The sequence below is a fragment of the Carlito syrichta genome, unplaced genomic scaffold (genome assembly GCF_000164805.1).
Source record: "Carlito syrichta isolate Samal-C Ts95f unplaced genomic scaffold, Tarsius_syrichta-2.0.1 Scaffold302201, whole genome shotgun sequence".
Taxonomy (NCBI): domain Eukaryota; kingdom Metazoa; phylum Chordata; class Mammalia; order Primates; family Tarsiidae; genus Carlito; species Carlito syrichta.
The window spans coordinates 4,912-11,709 of record NW_007246297.1 but is presented as its reverse complement, the minus strand read 5'-3'; the positions used below and the strand labels follow the sequence as shown (position 1 = coordinate 11,709).

Below are 6,798 nucleotides of genomic sequence, written 5' to 3'. Positions count from 1 at the left end.
ATGGCAATATGCAAGAGCCAGCATGTGACAAAAGGTGGCACAAAGGGAGCTAAGAATAAAGTGGTTGATCCATTTTCTGAGAAAGATGGGTATGCTGTGAAAGTACCTGCTAGGTTCAATGTAAGTAAAATGCTGGTCACCAGGATACAAGGAACCAAAATTGCATCTAATGGCCTCAAGTGTCTTGTGTTTGAAGTGAGTCTTGCTGGTCTGAAGAATGATGAAGTTGCATTTAGAAAATTCAAGCTGATCACTGAAGATGTTAAGAACAAAAACTGCCTAACTTACTTCCATGGCATGGACTGATCCAAGACAAAATGTGCTCCGTGGTCAAAAACTGGCAGACCATGATTGAAACTCATGTTGATGTCAAGACTTCCAATGGTTATTTACTTCATCTGTTCTGCACTGGTTTTATGAAAAAAATGCAACAATCAGACATGGAACACTACTTTTACTCAGCACCAACAGGTATGGCAGAATTGGAAGAAGATGATGGAAATCATGACCCGAGAAGTGCAGGCAAGTGACTTGGAAGAAGTAGCCAAAAATTGATTCTGGACAGCATTGGAAGAGACATAGAAAATCCTGCCAATCTATTGATCCTCTCCATGACATCTTTGTTAGAGAAGCAAAAGTGCTGAAGATGCCCGAGTTTAGATTAAAAAAAATGCACAGAGCTGCATGGTGAAAGTGGTAGTTCTGGAAAAGCTACTGGGGATGAGACAGGTGAGGAAGTGGAACGAGCTGATAGATATGAACTACCAGTCCAGGAACCTGTTTAAAATCCAGGTTTTTAGAGTGACAAAATATGGTCATCTAGCACATACACACAAAGGAATAAGTACATAGTGTTGGAAAGTGAGAGAAAAATGAAGAAGAGGAGAATTTTAAAATAAAAAGTCATAATAATTTCAAGTAATTAAGTAAACTTTTTGATCTGAAAAAGAGTGACAAATGCAAAGTTGTATTTGTGAAAAAAGAAGACATAGTTATGAATTTGTCAGTTTGTGTGTGTTTCTGTGTGTGTGTGTATCTATGATATTCCAGACACTTTGCTTATGTAATATATATATATATATATTTTAACTTTCAATTTTAAATATGTGGAGTACCATTCAAGGTTAGATAAGCAAAGGTACTCTTGTTGTTGAGGTGTGCCTCCTTCCCATGGCAGTTTCCCACTACTACCAATCCCGCTACTGTCCTCCCCTGGCAGTTTCCCACTACTGACAATCCATTTCTTATAGTATTATGACAGTTCAAGGTCCGCTTATGAGTGAGAACATGTGATACTCAGCTCTTTGTTTCTGGGAGAGATTACTCAGTCTTATAGCCTCTAAGTTCATCCAAGTTGCTGCAAAGTGCATACTTTTGTCCTTCTTTATGGCTGTGTAATATTCGATTGTGTATATTTACCACATGTATTTTATCCAGTCCTCTTTCGATGGGCAGCATGGTTAGTTCCATGTTTTTGCTATTGTGAACAATACTGCAACGAACATGCATATGCAGGTATCTTTTTCACAGAGTGATTTGAGTTCCTTTGACTATATTCCCAGTAGAGGGATTGTGGGGTCGTATGGAAGGTCAATTTAAGATCTTTTAGAACTTGCCAAACTGTTTTCCACAGAGGTTGTACTAGTTTACACTCCCACCAATAGTGTAGAAGTGTTCCCTTTTCCCCACATCCTCTCTGGCATCTGATGTTTTTTGAGTTACTGATGATGGCCATCCTAACTGGAGTTTGGTGGTATCTCAATGTAGTCTTAATTGCATTTCTTTGATGACTAGTGAGGCTGAGCATTTTTTCATTTATCTGTTGGCTGCTCATATGTCTTCTTTTGAGAAATGTCTATTCTTGTCTTTTGCTTACTTTGTAATGGGGCTGTTTGTTTTTTTTTCTTTTAGGCAACTTGAGTTCCTTGTAGATCCTAGATTTTAGACCTTTGTCAGATATACAGTTGGCAAATATTATTTCTGTTGGTTGCTTTCCTGCTCTCTTAATGGTTTCTTTGACTTTGCAGAAGCTTGTCAGTTTGATGAGGTCCCACTTGTCTATCTTATCTCTTATGGTATGGGCACTTGGGGTTCTAACCAGGAATTGGCTGTCAGTTCCAATTTCTGTAAGGGTGTCTCCTATATTTTCTAAGATTCTAAGAGGTTTTACATATAGGTCTTTGATCCATTTGGAAATGGCTTTTGTGTATAGTGTTAGGGGTCCTGTTTTAATTTACTGCATGTGGTCAGTCAGTTTTCCCTGCACCACTTACTAAAAAGTTTCTATTCTCCCCAGTGGTTGATGGTGGAGGCTTAGTCAAAGATGAGTTGGTTGAAAAATTGAGTTTTGCTTCTGGAATCTCTATTCTGTTCCATTGGCCTATATGCCTGTTCTTGTACCAATACCAGGATATTTTGATTATTGTAGACCTATGATAAAGTTTAAAGTCTGTAAGTGTTTTACCTTCCACTTTGATTATTTTTGCTGAGGATTGTTTTGGCTAATCATGGTCGTTAATGTTTCCATATGAATTCCTGTATTGTCATTTCCAGGTCTGAGAAGAATGTTGTGGTGATTTTATGGGTTTGCATTAAATCTGTAGATTGCCTTGAGGAGGATGGACATCTTAGCAATATTGATTCTTTCAACCCATGAGCATGGAATATTTTTCTATTTGTTTGTGTCATCTTTGATTTCTTTGAGCAGTGTTTTGAGCCATCTATAAGAAACCCACAGCCAACATACTGCTAAACAGACAGAAATTGGAACCATTTCCCTTGAAAACTGGAACAAGACAAGGATACCCACTGTCACCCCTCCTGTTCAACATAGTTTTGGAAGCCCTGTCTAGAGCAATCAGACAAGAGAAGGATAAGGAGTATCCAAATAGGAAAAGAGGAAGTCAAGTTATCCCTCTTTGCAGAAGACATGATTCTATACCTTGAAAACCCAAGAGAATCAAAAACCTCCTTGCACTGATAAAGGACTTTGGCAGATTCTCAGGGTATAAAATAAATGTATAAAAGACAGTCACATTCCTATACACCAACAATAAGCAAAAAGAAGCCCAGATAAATTCACAATAGCCACAAAAAATAAAATACCTTAACATCTTCCTAATCAGAGAAGTGAAAGACCTTTACAACAAGAACTTTTAAGGTATATAAGTGAAAACTAACAATAATAATAATTGTACGTATTGTTTATTAAGCATCGACACTGTTCCAAGCATTATGTTAGCTCTTTAACAAAAATAACTCATTTTACCCTAAAATAATTCTCAGATATTAGCAACATAATTCCTATGTCATGTAATGGGACATTGGGGCGCAACAAGTTTCAGTAATGTAACAAAAGTCATACAGGCAGTAGAGGCACAGCTAGGGTTTGAAATCAGTTATGGTGATTATAAATCTGTGCTTAACATTTTTTTTTAAGATTCTTCTGGGATCTTTTTTTTTTTTTGGCATTAACGTCAGCCAAATAAATATAACCTAATGATGAAAAGTAGAAATGGCCTTCAGGAATTTCAAACCGTACTACATTTCAACAGTAAGTTTAAAACCCTTTTTTTCCCCGGCTCCCTCTTGCAGTGTCCCTGAAGATACGTTGTATATCCCATTCTTTGTCAGGGTAATTTAGACAATATTTACTACTAATCAACTGGTGTGGAAATATCCAACTTCTTCCTGTGGGAATCCATGGAAAATTGGTTAGTATAAATATTATCAACAAGGACCTCAAGGGCTTCTTGTGTTCTTGTTTCTTCAACCAAAATTCACTCATCCATGGACCAATCTGCTCCTAAACTTGTAAACAGCTGTCCAGTAGTAAACTCACTAAAATAGATAATATTTCCAAGCATTTGCATGCAGTTTCACAAATGCTCTTATTGTCAGCCTTCCCATTACAGGAATATTTATGAACTGTTAAGGCAAGAAAAGTGGAGAAGAACATTTTTTATATATGTAAACTTGATGACTTACAATTCAAGGTTCTAATTACCCTTTGAGCTCTTAAAACATCTATTTGAGCCAGGTTTGGTGGCTCAGCCTGTAATCCCATGCATTTGGGAGGCTGAGGTGAGTGGATTGCCTGAGCCCGCGGGTTCGAGACCCTCCTGGGCAGCAAGACCTCATCTCTACAATAAATCAAAAAATCAGCTGGGCGTGGTAGTACATGCCTGTAATTCTGGTTACTTGGAAGGCTGAGGTGGAAGGATGGCCAAAGCCCAGCAGGTCAAGGCTGTGGTGGCCGGGAGCGGCCACTGCACTCCAGTCTGGGTGACAGAGTGAGACTCCAACTAAAAAAAAAAATCTATTTGTCTTTCTCATTTAGGTTGTATGTCTCTTGAGCCCTGAGCATATATTCATTATGTCTGATACAATGCCAGATCCATCTCTGTTACAGAAATAATTAATCTTTATTATGATAACTTGCAAAGGTAGACCTTCAGTTATTGAAGGGCACCTTGATTTCCAGGGAAGTCAGCTGTAAAAATATATGTGCCTTTGGCAGAAAACAGCTGCAAATTAAGGCACATAATATCCCTTTCTGGGTCCTCAGGCCCTGGTCTGGAAAGGAAAGATGTGAAACTAGAGTCTCAGCTGTTGAATGAGGAGTTCAGGATGCTAATCCATACATAGCCCTTTATAATCTAAACATTTTTTTAAGTTTAGACAATTACTTAATTTTTCTGGGTTCCATTCACTTTTCTTTAAGGTATGTACTATATCCTGGAATCTGATTAGATTCTGATATGCAGTATTTGGTGTACATTTGTGTTCCATCCCATTTCAGTAGATCAAATATTGAAGAGCACAAATGCTTCCTCAAAAAATGGTACCCATTGCCTAGTGTTTGTGGTAGCAAGAATCCAGCAGGTTTTTTTCCCCCCTATGTACCTACAGTACACATGGACATCATCTACATATCTAGGAGGCTCTGGTGGAAGGACGAGGACAAGGGTTTAGAATTCAAGTTTGGCCACCATAGAGTGCACCTGTCACATATGCTTGTTCAAGTGTGAGGTGTACACATAAATGTACTATGCAGTCAGCATGGGGGAAAGTATTTAACCTTTCTAGGACTAATTATTTGACTTACATCATAAAAATATTAATAATGACTTCTAGAATTTTATAAGGATTAATGTACATAAACTGTCGGGCAGAGTAACTGCTCAATAAAGGTTAATTTTCCTTTCTTTCTATTCTTCTGTCTTTGTACTCTTTCATTCTGGTGTTCCCTTTTTTTTCTGTACCTATTTCCATATTATTTAAAACAAACTCCACAGATGTGCTTTAATCACAAACTTTGTTGTCATAAATCTGGAAGTAGTAGTATTAAAGTGGTCTGTATAAATTCCATCTTTGCAGAAAATTTCCTCCACACCTTCCTATCCTGGAATTAGCCTAGTACTCTGCTTGGAGCTTCCTTTGGATGGATGCACTAAATGTCTGGCTGACAAGCAATGGGGACACCAGAAGTGGGAACCGACCTACCTGAAGAGAGGGGCATAGTCTTTCCACTCGAAGAAATGTCTGGGTGGGGAAGAAAATGATTTCAAATTTCACACTTGATTCTGAGTTTTCTGATATAATCTCAGTGAGGAACAGAGTGAGAGTGGGCCACTATTACTGAAAATATGCCCTTTGATTAGAAGTACTGGAGAGTGAGAAAGGAGGAAAGAGCAACATTACAGTAAGCCCAAACTAAAATAGTTTATGTTTTTCCCCCTAGAATTCCCTGACAAGAAAGCAGTAAGTCCCAAGGCAATGGGTTAATTCAATTCCCTTCAACCCATACCTAAGTGTGCCTACTGTGTCTGATGTACTGAAATTGATGGCCCATATCCACACTGAGTTTGATCTGAACAGCGCTAACGATGGCACAATTCAGAGGAGAATTTCAGGAGTGACAGGAGGAAGCATAGGAACAACCTTACAATGGACAACCTATTGAGCCGACATGAAATTCTAGAAGGCAGGTGGAATCTGAAAATGAGAAGAGACAAGGTCTACACATAAAGAATCTGGGTGAATGGAAGGTAAGGTTCACTAATTCATAATATCTAGTCCAACCTTGGTGTAGATTTATGGTAAGCATTGTCCTTCAGAAATGGCCAGCACAAAATGGTGGAAGGATCCCAGAATCAGAAGTAAAGCACATCTTTGATAAATCCCAACTTAGTGTTTTGTAAGATGCACAACCTTCTGCAATACCCTTAATTTGTCTCAGCAATAGTTTTCTGAGCTGTAAAATGGAGTTAATAATTCTTGATCTGATTAACAAAAGGGATAATTGTGAGACTAAAGGATTTGAACTAAAATGTTCTCAAAATAATGAATTCTGTAAATTTCAGCCATTATTGTAGAAGTTTTTCAGGTTAATATCAAAGAGATTTCTCTAAAAGCCCACAGTTAGTTGAAAGTTGTAATATTTTTTCTTCCTTATGCTCAGATGTGGAGACATGATAGGCTTGTTTTTTATTCAGACATTTATCCACATGTTTGAGTATCTTAAAGCCAAAGGAAGTGTATGGTGAAAACTTAGATATTATTATCTATATCACTGGATAGCATTTTTAAATAAAAATTGCTACCTGTGTACTCTGTGAAGGAGATTAGCAGAGGAAAATGTTTTTGACATTTTTGTCAGTGACTCTTGTACCCTTTATAACTTGGCTTTAACTGATATTTGGTGCACTCAATGGAGACCCCTAAATACATTTATCGAGAATTTATTGTGATGACTGTCCTGTGTGAAAGAGAAAGGAAAAAGGAATTTTGAGGGAA

The 6,798-nt window shown here is 37.8% G+C and overlaps 1 pseudogene; it reads left to right on the top strand.

Moving 5' to 3' along the window:
- LOC103258441 lies at positions 1-785 on the top strand (annotated as a pseudogene).
- The last annotated feature ends 6,013 nt before the right edge of the window (positions 786-6,798 follow it).